We start from the raw sequence: 21,463 nt of genomic DNA, 5'->3' as shown, positions 1-21,463 counted from the left end.
TGATGGTTCTGGCTCTAGCTTAGGTGTTGATGATATCAATGATGGTGATTCTTGAGACTCTACTAGTTCTGTATAAGTCCCTACACATTGTTCCACAACATGATCAATTCTTAGATACTCTAAGGGTTGTCTTGACAAAGGTGGTGATCCTTGATATGCTGCTTCCACAACACAGCTCCCTACACATTCTTCCATTTCATCATCATCAACACATACATCAAAAAATAAACCAACATCTATGTCCTCAATAGGAGAATCAATAACAAGAGGATCAATAACTTCACTTGCAGTTTTAAGTTGATCTACCACATCACATTCATCATCTGAAAATTTGATGTCACTATAACACCTTATAAAATTTTGAGATAGATCTGAAAACTTATTTACCACTACATTATCAATAAAATCCTCATCTGAAAAATCTTCATCTTCATATATATTCAAAAATCTACACTCAACCATATTAGTGTCACAGGATTTGCCGAAGTCTTTATTTTCATTGACCCCCACTAACCTTTGTGGAAAAGGAACCCTTAGTGAAGGTCCTAGGAAAGACTGAACTCCCTTTTTCCCAAATTCCCTTTGAGCTTTTAGAGGAGGTCCAACTTGCTTATCTAATGTTGGTGTGATTAATCGTTGAGGGAAAGGTACTTCTGGCCTTTGGGAACTTCCCAGAGAAATGGAACTGAGTTCTTGTGATCTTCTATTATTCTTCTCCTCAATTCTAAACATGTCGTTCTTCAAAAGTTCTTCATGATTTTTTCCACTTCTCAACCCAACATCATCACACTTTTCATTGGATCTTGACTGTGTAGGAGGGGGATCTTCTATAAACCATTTTGAAACAATACTATCAAGCTTTGCCCCCAAATGTTTGAACTCCTCACTCTGTGACTTGTGAATTTCAACATTTTTAGGTGGTTGAATTTCATTTTGTTTGACAGGCTCTCTTACATTTATGGCTTTCACTTCTTGAATATCTGAGGGAAATTCCATCCAACTTTTGTTCGACCATTCACGGAGGATCAATGTCACTTGATCAATTAACGAATAAGCTTCATCTACACTTTTGTCCATAAAAGAACCTCTAGCTGATGAATCCAATAAAGTCTTGTCTGAGAAAGAAATTCCCCCATAGAATATGTGCAAAATCAACCATTTTTCAAAATCATGATGAGGGCACTGTCTTTGAAGACTCTTGAATCTATCCCATGCTTCAAATAATGATTCTCCATATGCCTGAGCAAAATTTGTTATGCAATTCCTCATATACACCGTTCTACTTGGAGGGGAAAAATGATTCAGAAATTGCTTCTCCAATTGTTCCCAACTTGTGATGCTTTGAGGACAGAGAGAATATAGCCAAGTCCTTGCTTTATCCTTGATACTGAAAGGAAATGTCATCAATCGAACTGCATTTGCTGATACTCCTTCGCATTTCACCAAATCACAAATCTCTAAAAATGTTTCAAGATGCAGATAAGGACTTTCTGATACTTCTCCTCCAAATTTGTCACCTTGTATCATGAAAATTATCTCTGGGTCTAGTTGGAAACTTTCTGCTTCAATTTGAGGTTGCACAATGGGAGATAAAAATCTTGCAGAAAAGGGTGTAGAAAAATTTCTCATGGGCCTGCTTGACATGTTAGTGCTCATGGATATTCAAGAAGAAAAAGAAAATTATCAAGAATCAAAAACAAGAAATAAAATGCAATATGAAAAGCAAGAAAGCAAATGCAGAATTTAAATTGCAAGAAAGAAAGTGCATAATGAAAACAAGAAAGAAAAGATAAAAGGAAAAAGAAAAATATCTAGAATAATTCATATGCTAAAAATTGCAAGATATGTTTACAAAAGAAAATAAGAAAGAAACTAGATCAAAAGAGAAAACAGAGAAAAGTTAGATTAGAGTGCTAGAAATCAAGAATGCAAAGTTAGAATTAGAATTAGAATTGTAACAAAAAGAATTGTCAAGAATGTTATTCAAGAAAAGAAAAGCTTATAGAAACAGGATTCTAAAGTTACAACTATGAAAATGTAAAGAAAGAAAGAAAAGTTATGTTTAGTCTAACTCAATTGATAATTCCTAATGTTATAGCGCAGTCCCCGGCAACGGCGCCAAAAACTTGTTACGCTCCGCAAGTGTACGGAAATGTCGCAAGTAATATAAAAGATTATCGTATCCACAGGGACTGGAATAAGCACTAGAAATGTCTCAATGCGAATTAGCTAAACAACTATCCAATCGTTTCAAAAGCAAAGTAAAGGTAAACAAATCTAGTCTTAAAGATCAACAAACAAGAGTTTAGTGTTTTAGGGTATGATAAAGGGAGATTCTAGGAGTTTCGGTTTCTTTGTAAGATTTCTTGAATGTCAATGGTTCACCAATTCTTATCCCTCAATTGCCAAACATGTAGAAAGTTGTCGGTTCTCTCTTGCAATAGACAATTGGCTAAGGACTGAGAAATGTATCTAAGTAGGATTAATTAGACATGAACCTACATTGTCCTTACACAGAAGCGCACCTATTACTATGCCTTCCTCGGATATCAACATAGAAGCCCACAACTCATTAATCTATCAAGATACAAGAAACTAATCACAAGATCCATCCTACTCTCTTGAATATTCCCATTTCCTCTTCAAGATTATCTCTCAAACATCCTTACACGGGCTTGCACCTGTCACGTGGATCCCTCGGATGATCGAGTGAGAGTTTATCTTTACAAAGTCCACAAGAAATTCAAACAATCAATCAAGAATGAGAATTAAGCACAAATCACCATTAATCATTCAAGATCTAATTGATACAAGCAAGACAATGTCATTGAAACAAGAAAATGGCAAATCCATAAGAGATTACATCAATCCACCACACAAATACTCCCTTAATCCTAGAATACAAGATCTACTCCATGAATCGAGGAAGAAAACCCGAAGAAATAGAAATTACAAGCATTTCTTAAGTCCCCAATCCAAGAAATTAAGAAGAGGGGGAAAGAGAAAACTTATCTACGAAGAAGCCTCGTCTTCGGATCCAATCCTCGCTCCGGAGTCGAAATCGTCGAGATCTCCCCTTGAATCGCCCAGAAATCCTCCCAAGATTGGGAGGAAACCACCAAATCTTGCTTTCTCCCAAAGGGGGAGAGATCCCCTTTCAATTCATGAAGAAGGGTTTAAATAGAGGAGGGAATCGGGCGCCACACGGCCCCGTGACACGGCCGTGTGAGATTCACATGGCCATGTCCAGTTCCCTCTCTGCCAAAGCTGCACGGCCGTGTGACTCCACATGGCCAGAACCCTTCTGCTCTCTGGAAATGCTACATGGCCGTGTGGTGCACACGGCCACAGCCTGCTTGGTCTCTGGAAGTCTCACACGGCCGTGTAGATCCACACGGCCCTGTAAGGCTTCTGCTCTGGTTGGCTTCAAATCTTGACACGGCCGTGCGAGGTTCACACGGCCATGTCATCTTCCTCTTCTGTTGGCGCCAAACTCCACACGGCCCGAGCTCCATACCAGTGCAGGGCCGTGTGAGATACACGGCCCGGTGCTTTCTCCCTTCGTTTCCTCCAATGCATGCCCAAAGATGTAGATTCTTTACCAAATCGACTCCTGTGTACAGAAAATGCACAAAAAGCAGATCTCCGAACCAAAAGAGTAAATATGCTAAAAGGAAAGCTGGAAGTATAAAAATGCATAGATCAAGCATGCTCAAAGTATGTAAATGTGCGTAAAAACATGCATAAAAGAGTATATAATCTACGCATATCACAAACCGAGAGCTCAGCAAAGCTCAAGTCGCAGTTAGGAGGAAGAAAAGTAAGTAGAAGCAGAAGCTTCGGACCAGAAAAAGAAAAGTATTCTGTAGCAGCCCTCGATCTCCTTTATATAGCCTGAACCTGCAACTGCACCTGCAAAGCAGACAGCGAAGAAGACGGAGATACCCGTTGAATCTCAACGGATATACCTGGACCGATCAGGACATATCCTGATCGGTCCAGGAAGACCCTGATCGGTCCTGGGGACCGATCAGAGCTTCCTCTGATTGATCCAGGGACCGATCAGCATGCATGTCCCTTCCTTTTCTCCCGAACTTCTGTCTATAGACCGATCAGATAACATACAGTAGCATACTGTTTGGTTACTGATCGGTCACCAGACCGATCAGATAACCCAGTGTATCACTGGATCGATCCACTGATCGATCCAGCTCTTGGTTTTTGCCCAAACCAAGTCCCACGCCTTCCAAACCAATATCCGGTCAACCTTGACCTATTGGTATCTCATGCTTAGCATCTGGTCACTCCCTTGACCTGCTAAGACACCCTACCAAGTGTCCGGTCAATCCCTTTGACCCACTTAGACTTTTCTCTTCGTGCCAAGTATCTAGTCACTCCCTTGACCTACTTGACCTTCACAATACCAGATGTCCGATCAGCCTTGATCCATCTGGATTTTTCCTTGCCCGGCTTCACTCACCAGGACTTTCCCTTGCCTGGCTTCACTCACCAGGACTTTCACCAACTGCCTGGCTTCACTCACCAGGACTTTCACTTTCACCTAGCTTCACTCACTAGGGTTTTCACCTGGCTTCACTCACCAGGATTTCCAATCTGCCTGGCTTCACTCACCAGGACTTTTCCGTCTGCCTGACTTCACTCACCAGGACTTTCCATCTGCCTTCCTGATCTAGAGAACGAGCTACCGAGCCCTCTCTGACCTAGTCCGGAGAACGAGCTACCGAGCCCTCTCCGACTTCGTCCGGTCCAGAGAACGAGCTACCAAGCCCTCTCTGACCTAGTCCGGAGAACGAGCTACCGAGCCCTCTCCGACCTAGTCCGGAGAACGAGCTACCGAGCCCTCTCCGACTTCGTCCGGTCCAGAGAACGAGCTACCAAGCCCGCTCTAACCTAGTCCGGAGAACGAGCTATCGAGCCCTCTCCGACTTCCACATCCGGTCCAGAGAACGAGCTACCGAGCCCTCTCTGACCATAGTCCGGAGAACGAGCTACCGAGCCCTCTCTGACTTCCACTTGCCAAGTTCCCATACTTGAACTTCTCCGTGCCAAGTCTACTCACCTCGGGTCAACCAGGTCAACCTTGACCAAGGGTTGCACCCACAACCTCCCAAGTTTCTGTTCTTGTCAAACATCAAGATACAACTTGAGTCAGGTCAACTCGAGTCAGGTCAACCAGGTCAACCTTGACCTAAGGTTGTACCAACAATCTCCCATCAAAATACAACTCTTCTGTTCTCGTCAAACATCAAAATACAACTCGAGTCAGGTCAACTCGAGTCGGGTCAACCAGGTCAACCTTGACCAAGGTTGCACCAACACATGAGACTAGGAAGAAGGTAACAAAGGCATGGGTGCCTAAGTCTTTCATTGTAGATGCATTAGGTCCCAAGATTTGGGTACCTAAAACATCTATCTTTCGTGTCTTGTAGGCATTGGTAAAGGGGGAGCGTCTATCAACTTGGTTTGTTGATAGTGGATGCTCCAAGCACATGATCGGGGACAAGTCACTAATTTCTACCATTCAAAATAAAAATAGAGGTAATGTGTCATTTGGTAACAATGGTAGTCTTAAGGTTATAGGAGTTGGAGACATTCATATATCCGAATATCTCCAAATCAAGAATGTCCTTCTAGTCAAGGGGATGACTTTTAATCTCCTAAGTGTTAGTCAATTGTGTGATACGGGTTACACAATTGAGTTTCATTCGAGTCAATGTCTAGTCAAAAACATTGACACACTTGACACGGTACTAGTAGGCACAAGAGTAGATAACATTTATCAAATTTCTTTTAAAAGTGCTACTAATGCCTCTGCTAAGTGTTTCATGTCAAAAGAAGAAGAATCATGGCTTTGGCATAGGAGGTTGGCTCATGTGAACATGAAGAATATTAGAAAGCTGGCCAACAAAGGATTAGTGCGAGGCTTACCAAGCATCAAGTACCAAAAGACAAAGCTATGTGCATGTCAAAAGGGTAAGCAAACAAAAGCAACTCATAAAGGTAAAAGCGCTGTAAGTACCTCTACTGTTTTAGATTTACTGCATATGGACTTGTTTGATTGTAGTAGTGTCATTTCTTTGAATGGTAGTAGATCTTGCTTAGTGATTATTGATGATTTTACTAGATATACATGGACTTTCTTTTTGAAAAATAAGGATCAAACCATAGATATTTTTATTTCCTTTTGTAGAAGAACTGAAAATGAAAAATCAACAACAATTAAAACCATTAGAAGTGATCATGGTGGGGAATTTCAAAATCATAGGTTTTTAGAATTCTGTCAAGAAAAGGGATATAGGCATGAGTTCTCTACTCCAAGGACCCCACAGCAAAATGGGGTTGTGGAGAGAAAGAACCGAGTCTTACAAGAGGCTGCACGAAGTATGCTCAATGAGTACTCACTACCGAGTTACTTATGGGCTGAAGCTGTAAATACAGCTTGCTATGTGCAAAACCGAATCCTGATACATAGGTTTTTAGGAAAGACTCCCCATGAACTTTGGTTTGGAAAACCCCCTACAATTAAACATCTTAGGGTGTTTGGTTGTAAGGTGTTTATTTTGAACACCAAGGACCATCTTGAAAAATTTTCGGCCAAGGCTGATGAAGGGATACTGGTCGGGTACTCGCTCACCAGCAAAGCCTATCGAGTCTACAACAATAGGACTAAATTGATTGAAGAGTCCTCTGATGTAGCTTTTGAAGAAATCCCTAACTTAAATGATCAATCAAGGGATGTAGGAGAAATTCAATTTGAACTTAGAAGGCTAAGTTTGAATGATCGAAACATAGAAAGAGTCGAAGTTGACTCTGATGATGATGAGCAAAGGCAACAAAGAACTCAATCTGATCCTTTTCCTGATATTGAGTCCTTGCCTGTGCCTAGTGAGACCATTCATGAGGCACCGCCAACACCAAGGCAATCTAGGATAGCCTCTAGTCATCCCCAAGACCAGATTGTGGGAGACATCCAACAAGGGGTTAGGACTAGATCATTCTTTAGAAATGAGTCTAATGAGGTCGCCTTGATCTCAGAAATTGAACCAAAAATAGTTGATGAGGCATTGCACGATCCTGACTGGATCATAGCTATGCAAGATGAGTTTGGTCAATTTGAAAGGAGCCAAGTGTGGGACTTAGTTCCTAGACCTAAGAAGACCACCATTATTGGAACTAAATGGGTCTTCAAAAATAAGTTAAACCAAAAGGGAGAAGTCGTAAGAAACAAGGCGAGACTTGTAGCCAAGGGCTATAGTCAAGTCGAAGGCCTCGATTATGAGGAGACTTATGCTCCCGTGGCACGATTACAGTCCATTCGTTTAATGCTAGCTTTTGCTGCACATAGAGGTTTCAAGCTCTATCAAATGGACGTTAAATCGGCCTTCTTAAACGGATTCATCAAAGAAGAGGTCTATGTTGAACAACCACCAGGGTTTGTGAATACCGAAGCTCCAAACCACGTGTACAAGCTCAAGAAAGCTCTTTATGGGCTTAAACAAGCACCTCGAGCTTGGTACGAAAGGTTGTCAACTTACCTACTAGAAAAGGGTTTTGTGAGAGGTCAAATAGATCCAACCCTATTTCTGCGTAGAGATGGTGAAAATATTTTTGTAGCCCAAGTGTATGTCGATGACATAATTTGTGGCTCAAATAACAAGGACTATTTGAATGAATTTATCACTCACATGGAAAGTGAGTTTGAGATGAGTCTAGTAGGAGAATTGACATTCTTCCTTGGACTTGAAATCAAACAAACTCGAGATGGAATTTATGTCCATCAGACGAAATACACTCAAGAGATGCTCAAAAAATTCAAAATGAGTGACTCTAAGGAAGTATCCACTCCAATGGCGACAAACACTCGTCTTGACAATGATGAGAGTGGGAAACCAGTTGATCTAACGCAATATAGAAGCATGATCGGTAGTCTTCTATATCTCATAGCTAGTCGACCGGACATACTTTTTGCTGTGGGCATGTGCGCTAGATATCAAGTTTGTGCCAAGAAATCTCATTTAACTACAGTTAAGAGAATTCTAAGATATCTCAAGGGCACAATTAGAGTAGGACTGTGGTACCCTCGTACGAAGTCTTTTGATTTGATAGGCTATACCGATTCCGATTATGCTGGATGTAAATTGGATCGGAAAATCACTAGTGGGGGTTGCCAATTTTTAGGTTCATCGTTGATTAGTTGGTCAAGTCGGAAGCAACATTGTGTTGCTCTCTCCACGATCGAGGCTGAATACATTGCCATGGGAGAGAGTGTATCACAATTGTTGTGGATGATTCACACTCTAGAAGATTATGGACTTTCATATAAAGGAGTGCAAGTGTTGTGTGACAACATTAGCACAATAAACCTAACGAAAAATCCAGTCCATCATTCAAGGACCAAACACATTGAAGTGCGTCATCACTTCATTAGAGATCACGTAGCTAGGGGAGACATTGCACTCACATATGTTGAGTCAAAGTCAAACTTAGTCGACATTTTCACCAAACCCCTTCCGGAAAATGAATTTAGTCATTTAAGGAGAGAATTGGGGATGTGTTTGGCTCAATAGGCCATTAGGATTTCATCATGATCAATAAGGACAACTAAAACTACAAGAGAAATTGAGAAATTAATTTGGACAACTTGGGGACATCTCACACAAACTATAAGGTTTAACAAATTGTTTTTGTTTGCTAAATATGGGGTGAGATGCTAGGATCAACCAAATTATTCAAAATGTATCATGCATCCCTTGAATAATTAGGTTGAAGAGACATAAATTGAGTATGGGGAAGGCCATTACATAATTCATGTGTATTTGGCTCCTAGATCTTACTCATATATTCCAACCAAGGAATCTTGGTTGGACCTGTGTCTAGAAATCATCTAACCTTGTTGATGTGTTGATTGATACCCTTGATTGATACCTTCCTGATTTTGATTGAAAATAGGACAAGTTGGTGAAGAAATTTTGACATATTTTGACAAACTTGTAACTACTCATAGCAAGGATATATTTTTAACCGATAGCCTGAGTCAGATTTATTACCTTGGTTCACTATAGATCATAGTTTCAGCAAACAAACAAAACAAACCTCTCTTATTTTGAAACTTTGAGATTCAACACATTTGATATGAAGTGTCTGAAACTTTCGAGCCCTAAATAATTCCAAATCATTAGAGCTCATCATTAGGAAATATTCATTGGTATCACTGAATATAATCTGTGGGCTCTTCAGATCCTAGGTTCTGAACTTGGAAGTTGTTGAACCAAGTTTCAGAGCTTTCGATACGAATTTCAGATATTGAAATCACTGATTATCAGACACTGATAGGTCCAGGGACCGATCAGGATGATATCTGATCGGTCTCTACGACTGATCAAGAGAGTTCCACCTCACTGATCGACCTCTGATCGGTCCGGGGACCGATCAGGAGGTTCCCTGATCGGTCTCCACGACCGATCAGGAGGCTCTGGCACGCGACCTCTGATCCATCTCTGATCGGTCCAGGGCCCGATCAGGAGGCTCCTTGATCGGTCTCCACGACCGATCAGGACACTCCCTGACCGATCAGGACGTTCCCTGATCGATCAGGATTTCTCCTGTTCGGACAGCCGTCCGATCTTATGATCTGATCACCCTCTTTAACTTTCCCCAATCCTTCGTCCTCTCATTTCACGCCGAAAACCATAGCCGAACCACTCCTCAGTCCCGACTCTTCTCTCCATCTTCTCCGAAAGCCTCAAATGGCGCCCAGGTAACTTCCTTTCTCCCCGAAATCTGTTCATTTTTGGCATTTTAGTTTCTTTTCAAAGTGTATCTCTGTGTGTTGTCTCGGTTCACGACTCTGTGGCTCCCGTGGACTCCCATTTGCCCCGACCATGTCCTATTTTTGACCTATTTAGGAAGAAATCAGCCGGTGAGGGTACGTCTAAGTCATCTGCTGAGAAATCCAAGTCCCAGGCACCCTCCCGACCTCAACCTTCCTCTTCTTCGAGATTCCCAAACCGACAGTTTGAACAAGTGTTTCAACAGAGGACATTCAAGCTACTCCCATGTCGATCTGTGGATCGAAAGTACATGGATGAGTTTTGTCCCTCTGTATCCGAAACCCTGGCATATTATAAACTTGACTCGTTAGTCTACCTAGAAAGGGACATCAACTATGACCTAGTATCTGAATTCTACAACAATCTTCATCAGACCAGTGATGGTGCTTATAGAACCAGAGTCGCTAAGAGAAATATCGATTTCTCCGTCGTAGAATTCTTTGGGTATCTAGGTTGCCGAATGTGTTCAGGAGATCCTTTTCCCATTTATCCTGATTTACCAGACCCATTACCTCCTCCACTTGATGTATCACCTGACACTATCTATGAGTATTTCTTTGGACACCCTAGACCGGATGGACTGGATGAGTTAGATGTCGAGTTTCCTACTTTTGCAGCTCTGAGACTATCTCCCCCTGACTATATTCTTTTTAAGATAGTCACAAACTGTCTTCTTCCAATCACATCCAAACCTCTAGCAGAGATCCGACCCTATCATTGTTTGATGCTTTATGGGTTGCGTCGGCGTCTCGACTTTGACATTATGTCCAGCACCTATTCTTCGATCATCTCATATACTCAGCCTAGCAGCTCCACTATTTATATGCCTTATGGGCATATAATTACATATTGGCTCGAGACCCTTCTGATAGATGTGTCTAAGGGTAGGATAGTGAAGATGGTCAGACAGGATTACAGACTTGGGAAACGGGCATTTTCCAAGTCCGATATCTTGGGACAGAATGGGGATGTTCGGTGGAAGGATGGGAGAGGTCTGGGAGAGTTACCACGGGCACTTCCTCGACAGGTTGCTGCTCCTCCTCCTGCTGCTGATGAGGCCGATCCTGATTTGCGCTGGCAGATCACTGAGCTAGAGAGCCGCTTCGATCAGCACGATGAGCTGCTGTCTGCTGAGCTCCATGGACTGCGTGACGCAGCAGCTGCTTCTGGGCTGGATGGCCAACTACCCACCTCCGCAGCGTTTCTCGGGCCATCCACCTTCGAGCTCCAGCATGCCGTCTCAGGGTTACATGCCTCCCGCAGATGATGATGAGGTTCCTCGTGTTGAGGACATTGATTGATACATTCTGTTTGTCACTTTGACTGTCTGTGTTTTGGTTGCTATTTTGTTGGATATTTTTGTATGACCTGGATATTTGCTTATTTCATCTATTTATGCTGCTCATTTTCCTGTTTTTCTTTATGTGTCATTTCCTATTGGCTATTGATATGCTGTTCATATGCTTTGTCTTGACTGCCTCTTATTTCTTTATTACTGTCTCATAATACACTTAGAGGGAATTCTAGGTGCATTAAGAAAAAGACAATATGGGTTAAGGGGGAGTCTTTTGAGTATTATCACCCCATTCGCACCTTTTCGGTGTTTGACAAAGGGGGAGAGGATATCTAAGTTTAGAGATGTATGAAGGTTTGATTTTAGGGGAGAAGATAACGGGGAGGATCTTGATTCCCGTTATTAACTTCCTTACATCATGGTGTATTCATCTTAGGGAGAGGATCTTGATTCCCCTAAAATTATGAAAATAAGAACATTTCTGATCTAAACTTAAATCGTGTTGTCAAACAACAAAAAGGGCGAGATTGTTGATACAGTCTGACCTGGCTGTTGTTTTGATGTTGACACTGATTTAAGTTTGTATCAGATGTTAATTGAACTCGTATTGATTACTGATCAAGGTTGATCATGTGGAAGGGAAAAGTCCAAGTTGGAAACTTGGCACGCGAAGTCGGAGAGGGCTCGGTAGCTCGTTCTCTGGACTAGGTCAGAGAGGGCTCGGTAGCTCGTTCTCTGGACCTGACGAAGTCGGAGAGGGCTCGGTAGCTCGTTCTCCGGAATAGGTCAGAGAGGGCTCGGTAGCTCGTTCTCCGGACTAGGTCGGAGAGGGCTCGGTAGCTCGTTCTCTGGACCTGACGAAGTCGAAGAGGGCTCGGTAGCTCGTTCTCCGGACTAGGTCAGAGAGGGCTCGGTAGCTCGTTCTCTGGACTGGACGAAGTCGGAGAGGGCTCGGTAGCTTGTTCTCCGGATTAGGTCAGAGAGGGACCTAAGTGGACATTCCATGGTACATTGGATCGGTCGGCAGACCGATCCAGTGATACATAAGACAGTGGATCGGTCGGCAGACCGATCCAGTGAAACTAAGTTTCCATGGATCGGTCTGGTGACCGATCAGGAAACACTCAGTAGCACACTGAGTGTAATCTGATCGGTCTGTAGACCGATCAGGAAACACTCAGCAGCACACTGAGTGCAATCTGATCGGTCTTGGAGATCGATCAGGAGATGGTATTGCGAAGAGAAGAAGGCAGGGGATCGGTCATGGAGACCGATCCACCTGCAGTCTGATCGGTCTCCACGACCGATCAGACAAGCTGCGGATCGATCAGGATATGTCCTGATCGGTCCATGGATCGGTCTGGTGACCGATCCACACACAATCAGATTTGTTCGCTGTTTCTGCGATTCCTCCACTACATTTGATCTTCCTGATTCATGTGATATAACCCTCTGTGCTGTTAGCTTTTGAGTTTGCAGGATCACAGGTATCATTCCAAGCCTAATTTCAAATTAAGTCCATAAGAGGAATACGACAAATGGCCTTTCTGTTGTGATTCGCGGCGCATGGTTCATTTGAAGCATCAACGGCTACTGGTGTGATCTGGCTGCGATCCGCTTGACTCCTGGTGATTGGTTCGAGCTCAGAAGACACCAGTGAAGACTGTGATTTCATTGGTGTGAGTTCAGAGAACCAGGTAAGGAGAAAGAGGGATTGGCTGCAGCGATGATCCTGTGCAGTTTGACCACGATCCGTGACAACAGAGAACAGGGGCTTAAGAAGCAGTAAAAAGCGAGAGGAAAGAATAACAAGAAAGCAAGAAAGTGAAAAAGAAAAAAAAACGTTCTGTTGATCGTTGAGGTGTGCTAAGTTCTTGAGCTCTCGGGTGAGAAACTGCTATCTGTGAGTTCTCTGTTTCCACTGATCCTCGCGTGGTTGTAAGCGTTAGTTCATTCTTCTTTGCCACCGAGCTCTGTAAGTCTTGTGCTTTAACATATATATTTCTTGAGACTTTGTGGAGAGGTTACTCCACCGAGAAGGAGGATCTTTAGCCGGAATTTATCCGGGGTGCGATCTATCGAAGATCAAGGGGTCGTCCACCTTACGGACACGCCGAGGAGTAGGGGCAAGTTATCCCCGAACCTCGTAAATCCGTGTGTTAGTGTGCTTGTTTCCTCTTTGTTTTAGTTTCCTAATTCCGCTGTGCTAACAAGTTTCTTTGTAGAAATTTGTGTTTAAGTTTTTAAGAGGCTATTCACCCCCCCCTCTAGCCATCTAAGATCCTAACAATGACATGGTATTTTTGTATTTTTCATAATAAGACATGAATGCAAAATACAAAACTAAATATGATGCCATGGTATATAGTGAGCAAATAATCATGGCAAGGTTTAGAATAAATAAAATACCTAGATTACCTATCTAAGTATCCTTAAACTTAAACCCCAGATTGCCCAAAGTACTTCAAGAAAGTGTCAAAACCTAAATGGACATTTCTAATTCTCTTGATTAATTTATGCCAATTGAAATTAAGCTTATTCCTCAAATGTTGGCATATTTCATTTTTTCACAAGAGTAGCACTTTAAATTAAGGCTCAAATCGCCTTTAATTTCCTAAGAACATACCAAAATCCCAACTTGGTAGTTCTTATGATTTTCCAATATGTGCCATTTTAAAATAGAACCAAAACTTCTCAAATTTGGCACATTTTACTCTTTCAAAGAGTAAATCATAAATGTATTTCATTTTCAAAGGTTAATAATAATTTTAAAAATGCTCCTTGAGTGTCAATTTCTTCAAAGTTGGGTTAACTACCCTTCTTCTTAGAGTTGACACTCTCTAACCCATCTATGGGGTAGAGAAGATGCTCCTAGGAACCCAAAACCTATTGGTGCTCCTTGGATGCTCTAGGTATTCACTAGGGATAACTTCCCTAGATACATTCCTAGTGACCTTGTTTGGCTTCTTAGAAGCCTTGGTCACCTTTTCTTGGTCAACTCTAGGGATTGCTTCCCTTGTAACCTTGTTTGTGACTTTCTTAGACTTCTTAGAAGTCTTAGTCACATTTGTCGTTGCAAAGATACTTCTAGGGATAACTTCCCTTGTATCCTTGACTTGACCTCTAGACTTAGGGTTGGTTCCATAGCTATATGGAACTCTATGGTAAGTAGGTGCATCCTTTTTGATTTTAGGTTTGTATCCCAAACCTCTATGGCCCTTGGATGACCCTTGTTGTCCTAAACCTAGATTTTGCTCATTTTATCCTTTAAGGATATTTTCCATCCTTTTTAGGGTCTTTTCTAGTTTGTCAAGTCTTGACCTCAAGACTTGATTTTCCATCACTAAGTCCTTAGTTTTTGGTTTGCCATTAAATCCATGAGCATTTTTGTTTCTAGGCTTGTAGCTAAAATCCTTGGAGTTCTTGCCTAGACTTTTATCTACATTCCTAGCCCTAGGTTGAGAGGTTTTAGCATGATAAGCTACATGATTTTCCTTAACCTTATCATGCCTCCTATTTTCATGGTAAATAGCATTAAAATGATATAGATTAGAACTATCATACTTTTTACCATTATTAAAGGGGGTAGGTTCAATGAACGATACCTTCCTTTTTACCTTGGAGGCTCCCCCTTGAATTGTGCTTCCTCCTTGAGCCTTGACCACCTTCTTCCCCTTAGGGCATTGACTTCGGTAATGCCCCTTTTGATTGGAAGAGAAGCACACAATATGCTCCTTGCTCTTCTTTGTTCTGGGAGTGGTCTCCTTGGGCTTCTCCTTGCCCTTTTGTGCCACTTGGCCCTTCTTCTTGGCCAATTTAGGGCATTTACTTTTGTAATGCCCTTTTTCCCTACATTCAAAGCATATAATATGATTTTTATTAGTAATTGAAATTGTTATACCTTTGCTTGTAGGGGTGGCATCTTCTCCTTTTGATCCGAAGGTAAAGGCTTCCTCTTGATCCGAAGATGATACTCCTCCAATAGATTTGACTTGATTCGTAGAGGTGGAAGCTTCTTCATCCTCTTCTTCTCTTGACCCGGATGTGGAGGATTCTTCTTGCTCTTGATCCGGTGTCAATGAAGATTGCTCCCCCTCAATCCTAGAGGTGGAGGCTTCACCTTCATCTTCATCCTCTTGTACATGTTGGATCGAGACGCGCTAGAGGAGGGGTGAATAGCGCTCGTGGCTATTTTGATCGTATCGGAATCATAAAACTATCAAAGTAAATATACGCAGCGGAAATAACGGATGCAATCACAAAGGGACACAAGAAGTTTTACTTCGTTCGGAGCCTAAGGCGACTCCTACTCGAAGGCCCGCGATCCTTGATCGCTTTCCGTGGGCAACAACTATAAGCTCGTAAAATGTACAATAAGATATTACAATTGAAAGAACTAAAACAAATTATACCGACAACAATAAAGTAGCAGAATCTGAAGCTCCGGGTTGTCGGGAACTTGTAACAGCACTTCTGGGTGTTTCTAGAGCAGCTTGTAGCGTAAGGATTGCTTGGAGTTTGTTGTTCTGGTGCTGCTGCTCGAGACCCCTTATAAAGGGTGTTCAAGGCGCCTTGAAGCCCTTCAAGGCGCCTTAAACAGGCCGAGTCACCCGCGGAGATCAGCACAGACTTGGTCGAACTTCATCCAGTTCAAGGCGCCTTTAGCCTACCCAAGGCGCCTTCAACCTTCGACCCAAGGCGCCTTGAACTTCATCTAAGGCGCCTCCAACCTTCTGCGCTGGCTTTTCCTGGTTCGCACCCGAGGCGCCTCCAAGCTCCATGGAGGCGCCTCGGACCCGAGTTGTAACTTGCTCCTTTGTTCTGCAAAATGTGTTAGTCCCAAACACATACCTGCAAAACAAAGTTAGCATGAAACATAATAGAAGTGATAATGATAGTCTCCGGACTATCCGAGACTCAGGTTTCCCGGAAACCCTAGGTCGACACTGTTCCCTCTACGGGAACACGTCCTCACCTACTCCACTCGGAAGATACTTGTGCCAGTCCGATCCTCCGGATCGACTGGACTTTTGACTCGATGCTTCGGACTTCTGCTGGACATCCGCTTCCCGGCTAGTCCAGTCTTTCACCTGGTTCGCGACACCAGGACTTTCCACCTAGGGTTACCACCCCCTAGGACTTTTGCCTGAAGCCATCGACCTGCCAAGACTTTCCGCATAGGGTTACCACCCCCTATGACCTAGGGTTACCGCCCCCTAGGGTTTTCCCTTTGCCTAACCGCAGCTAGGACTTTTCTCCACCTAGGGTTACCACCCCCTAGGACCTAGGGTTACCACCCCCTAGGACCTAGGGTTACCACCCCCTAGGGTTTTCACCTGCCTAACCGCAGTTAGGACTTTCCTAAAACACTCAACAAAGCTGTCAGATCACAAAACCCCTTAACTTTGAATCCTTTTCCATTATCAAAACTCGCGTTTGATCGTCGGATGCTTCCCGCACCAACAGTACATGAAACAAGGAATATACTCCTTCCTTGCTCTTTTGATTGCTCTCCTTTGAGGATGAAGCTTCTTCTTGGACTTCTTCCTCGGAAGTTGAGCATCTCTCAACTTCGGAGTCCTCTTCCTCTTCCTCCAATGAGTCGCCCTCTTTGGATTCCTCTTGATTTGGTATAGTGGAGGAGATCTCATGAATTGATGCCAACTTGCTCCAAAGCTCCTTGGCATCCTTGAATTCTCCAACTTGAGCCAAAATGTGGCTAGGCAATAAGTTGACCAAAAGCTTGGTCACTTTATTATTTGCCTCGCTCCTTTGAATATGCTCTTTACTCCATTTGCTTTTCTTGAGAGGCTTGCCCTTGGAGTTTGTTAGAGCTTCGAAGCCTTCCATAAGAGCAAACCATTGCTCTATCTCCATCATCAAGAAATTTTCTATTCTTGATCTCCAAGAATCGAAGCTTGTAGATGTGTACGGTGGAGCCACCCTCGTGTCAAATCCAAGTCCATCTTGGAATTGCATCTTGAAGTTGAGCTTCTTGAATTCTTTGACTTTGATGAATTTGCTTCAACTTCTTCACCCACTAACTTTGATTGTTTCGTTTGCCCCTTCTGGCGATGATTCCGGTGAAGAGCGGCCTCGCTCTGATACCACTTGTTGGGACCGAAAAGTAGCTAGAGGGGGGTGAATAGCTCGTCGCAATCTTCGTGCTTGACGTTGCTTGTTTCTTCAAAGATGTGTAGCGGAAAATACAAAGAAACAAACTATAACGCTAACAAATGGATTTTACTTGGTATCCACCTCACAAGAGGTGACTAATCCAAGGATCCACACACTCACGCACCCTCCACTATGAAAACCCTCCTTTATGGTAACTACCAAAGGCGGAGAAGCCCTACAAGTTCACACTACAAGAAGAAAGGGAAAGGATACACAAATACAAGCAAAAGCTTACAATGAGTATAAAAACCCTAACCCTAGCTTTCTTCTTCAGCTGTAGATCCGCCTCTTGACTTGGAAAACCTCCAAGAACCTTCAAGAACTAGCGATATGATCTTTGTGGAGAATCTGTGGAAGCGCTGAAGTGATCTGAGATGAATCGGTGAAGTTCTACCGAAGAAGACGGACGCCAACGGCCTTTATCTGCGCCAACGGTCGGATCCCGATCTATTGGATTGCTCCCAATCGATCGGGGAGGCTTTGGATTGATCCATGGATCGATCCAGAGCGCCTCTGTGCTCTGGAAATTCGCCTGGATCGATCGGCTGATCGATCCAGGGCTTATCGCGACATACAGCACCTTTCCAATCGATCCACTGATAGATTGGGACCTTTGGATCGATCGGATGATCGATCCAGAGGCATTCTGTGCGCTCGCGACTTCCTCCCAATCGATCCACTGATCGATTGGGACGAAAGCTTCTCGCAGGGACACCCCAATCGATCGACCGATCGATTGGGCTCCAGCCAATCGATCAGCTGATCGATTCGACTTCTGGTTTTTGCCCAAAACTAAGTCCCAAGCCTCCCAAACAAACATTCGGTCAACCTTGACATGTTGGTCCATCATGCCTAGCATCCGGTCACCCTTGACCTGCTAGGACTCCCTCACCAAGTGTCCGGTCACTCCCTTTGACCCACTTGGACTATTTTTCATCTTGCCAAGTATCCGGTCACTACCTTGACCTACTTGGACTTTCACCAGATGTTTGATCAACCTTGACCCATCTGGATTTCCCCGTGCCTGGCTTCACTCACCAGGACTTCCAATCTGCCTAGCTTCACTCACTAGGACTTCTCTTCTGCCTGGCTTCACTCACCAGGTCTTTCACCTAGCTTCACTCACTAGGATTTTCACTTGGCTTCACTCACCAGGATTTTCTTCTGCCTGGCTTCACTCACCAGGACTTTCCTTCTGCCTAACATCCCAGTTAGGACTTCCCAGTCAAGTATCTGGTCATCCTTGACCTACTTGACTTCTTCTTCAATCATCCTTGTATTGTCAAACATCGAAACCCAAACCAAGACTCAAGCTTGGTCAACCAGGTCAACCTTGACCTGAGGGATGTTGCACCAACACCCTATTCTATAGAATTTCTCCTCAAGGGGAATGGCGGGATAAATTTTTCTTTATGCGTCTTCCTTCTCCACCTCCATACCCCATAGCTTGGCGTCGAGAGCTTCCCACTATTCCCTATTCCTGCATTGGGCAATGTTTTGGAAGACCCTATTCTCTGCTCTTCACTGAGGAAATTAAAGGGTGCAATGTTTAATTTACCTATCCTAATTGCCAAAGGTTTATTATTTTCTTTTGGTCTTAGCACGGCAAAAGCGACCTTGGGCGTTCCCTTTGATAAGATTATTTTCCTTACTCATGTTTTGATCTATTTTTTATGTTGTTCTTAACACAAATTTCTCCTTTTTTTCTTTCTTCAACTGATGTTATTCTTCCTTCCCTCATGTACAAAACTGCTCGCTTGACGAAAGCAGCCTTAACTAGACTGGGTGAGGAACTATTGAGAGATTGTTCTCTTGATCAACCCCCTTATTCTCTTGGCATACTACCCTTCTCCGAACAACCTCAGGAGTCTTTCAACTCCTCAGAGTCAAAGGGTCCCTTCACAGTGAAACACCGGCCACCTCGCACCTCATCTCCTTGTCCCTCTCACATACCATAGCTGACTTTGAACAAATTTCCATTATTCCTGCCGAAATCTCCTATTCTAAAGGTAAAGAACTTGCTCCTCCTACACATGCTCGTTCTAATTATGCATTACTTATAATGAGACCAAGACTCCTCATTCCTGCCTCTCCTATTATTCCCCCAGATGTTTCTTTATCAAAGGAGACATCTATTGCTCCTAAGCCTACATTTCCCCTTCTTCCAGCTCTACCTTCCTCTTCTACTAAGCCCCGTGCTAAGAGAACTCCTTGCCAGAGATCAGTTACTTCGAGGTCTGTTACAGCATCCATTAAGAAGGATCCTCCATTGTCTAGTCTCCTGTCTCGTAACCCCTCTTTATCAACCTCTGAACATCTTCCTTCCTCTTCTTCATCATTTACAGGTTCTCCTCATCCTTCTATTTTATTTCAACAAGGCCACATTTTACCATCTCTACTTGGTCAAACTCCTACCTCTGCCCCATGTGGAATGTTACAACTAAAGGGGGCATTGGCTGAGTCTTGGTTGCAATCTCAAGTGCATATGAGAAGAAGCACCTACATTGAGCATGTCGACAACCATAGTCATCAAGCCACTACAGTAAAATGATCTAACTTCCGTATTTTGTATTTTCAAAATGTAATCTTACTATTATTTTCTCCAGCTATATGCTTCGAGTCTAAATTTGGGCAAAATGGTTATGGATCTGGAGAGGACCAACCAAATCTTAAAGAACAAGGTAGAAAAATTACAAGCTGCCTCCAACCTCCCCAACAATGAACTCCTCCAGCTACGAGATAGGGTGAAATCACAAGCTGAGTTTACTGCTAATTTAGAAAAGACTCTACAAGACACCCTCTAGATGTTACAATCTAAAGAGGAGGAAAAAAAGGAACTTGGAATTTTAGCTAGAGGGGCATAATTCTACACTTAGTGTTGAAAAGGCTTTAAAAGATAAAGTCCTCTCAGATGTTACTCACAAGACCTCTTTGCTGAATCAGCTGGAAGAATCATGTGGTTCATGATCTTATGATTTAGCTCCAGAATTGGCTTCTAAGGACTTTGTCTTGCTCCAACAACAAGAAAAACTACGAGCTCAAGATTTACAAATAAGCTCGCTCCTACAAGAACTATCAAAAGCTAAATCAGAGAAGGCTACTATATAAGCAGAAAAGGATAACCTACATTCTGAATTTCAAACCTACAAAACAAGTGAGGAAGAACGTTGGAAAAGCAGGCTTAAAGCCTATTTAACTTCCCCTAAATTTGGTGAGGAGTATGCTAGACGCATTGTTGGAACTCCCACTCACTCAGTTGAAGGAGTAATCCAACAACTAAAAGAGGCAGATTGCTTATCTGAGGTCCCTCCCCCTTTATTCATACATCGTCGGTGATTCAACTGAGAACTCCCAACAGACCTTTTGAAAGAATTTGAATAGACTTGGCATCTTGTATTTACATTTTATCGCAACTTTATAACTAATGTATACCGTTGGCTGTTTATAAAATGTTATTGAAATTTCATACTTACTTGATTTTCCTTGTGTGATTTGCTTTTCTTCAGAACCACCCAAGCATTTGTATGAATAACCTTATTCAATGTGTATATCATATGTAGAGAAATCCTGTGGAAAAATTATAATCAGAGGAAGTAGATCCTCCAGTTATCTTCTGAGTAATATGTAATGATGAATGAACTTCTTTCCTGGTGCTCTTCAGGTTCATATAATAAATTAAGTGCCCTGTCCAGATATAAGGTACTCCTGACTTGCCACATAGACCGATCGAATTTATATACCCAGGCAAGATTAATTATCTACTATATCTGTGCTTCTTTGGGCTTCCTAACTGTACAGAAGACCGGTCAAGTTTGTTCATCCGAGCAAAGTTAAATATATGCTGTATAAATGTTCCTTCAGGCTTTCCCGCCTACATAGAAGACCGGTCGGGTTTGCACACCTGAGCGAAATGAAATATATGTTATATAAATGTTCCTTCGGGCATTCCTGCTTGCATAGAAGATCGATCAGGTTTGCACACCTGAGCGAAATGGAATATATGTTATATAAATGTTCCTTCGGACTTTCCTGCCTTCATAGAAGACCGGTCAGGTTTGCACGTCCGAGCGAAATGGAATATGTGTTATATAATGTTCTTTTGAGCTTTCTCATCTGTATAGAAGACCGGTCGGGTTTGCAC

At 42.8% G+C, this 21,463-nt stretch overlaps 1 non-coding gene across 1 annotated transcript; it reads left to right on the top strand.

The window, feature by feature from the left end:
• Nucleotides 1-1,165: 1,165 nt before the first annotated feature.
• LOC122033061 lies at nt 1,166-1,271 on the top strand. Its single transcript, XR_006126325.1, has one exon. It is a non-coding gene; the product is annotated as a small nucleolar RNA R71 (small nucleolar RNA).
• The last annotated feature ends 20,192 nt before the right edge of the window (nt 1,272-21,463 follow it).

This window comes from Zingiber officinale, chromosome 11A (assembly GCF_018446385.1).
Source record: "Zingiber officinale cultivar Zhangliang chromosome 11A, Zo_v1.1, whole genome shotgun sequence".
Classification (NCBI taxonomy): domain Eukaryota; kingdom Viridiplantae; phylum Streptophyta; class Magnoliopsida; order Zingiberales; family Zingiberaceae; genus Zingiber; species Zingiber officinale.
Note: the sequence above shows the minus strand (reverse complement) of the source record. Positions and strands in the feature narration are given on the sequence as shown.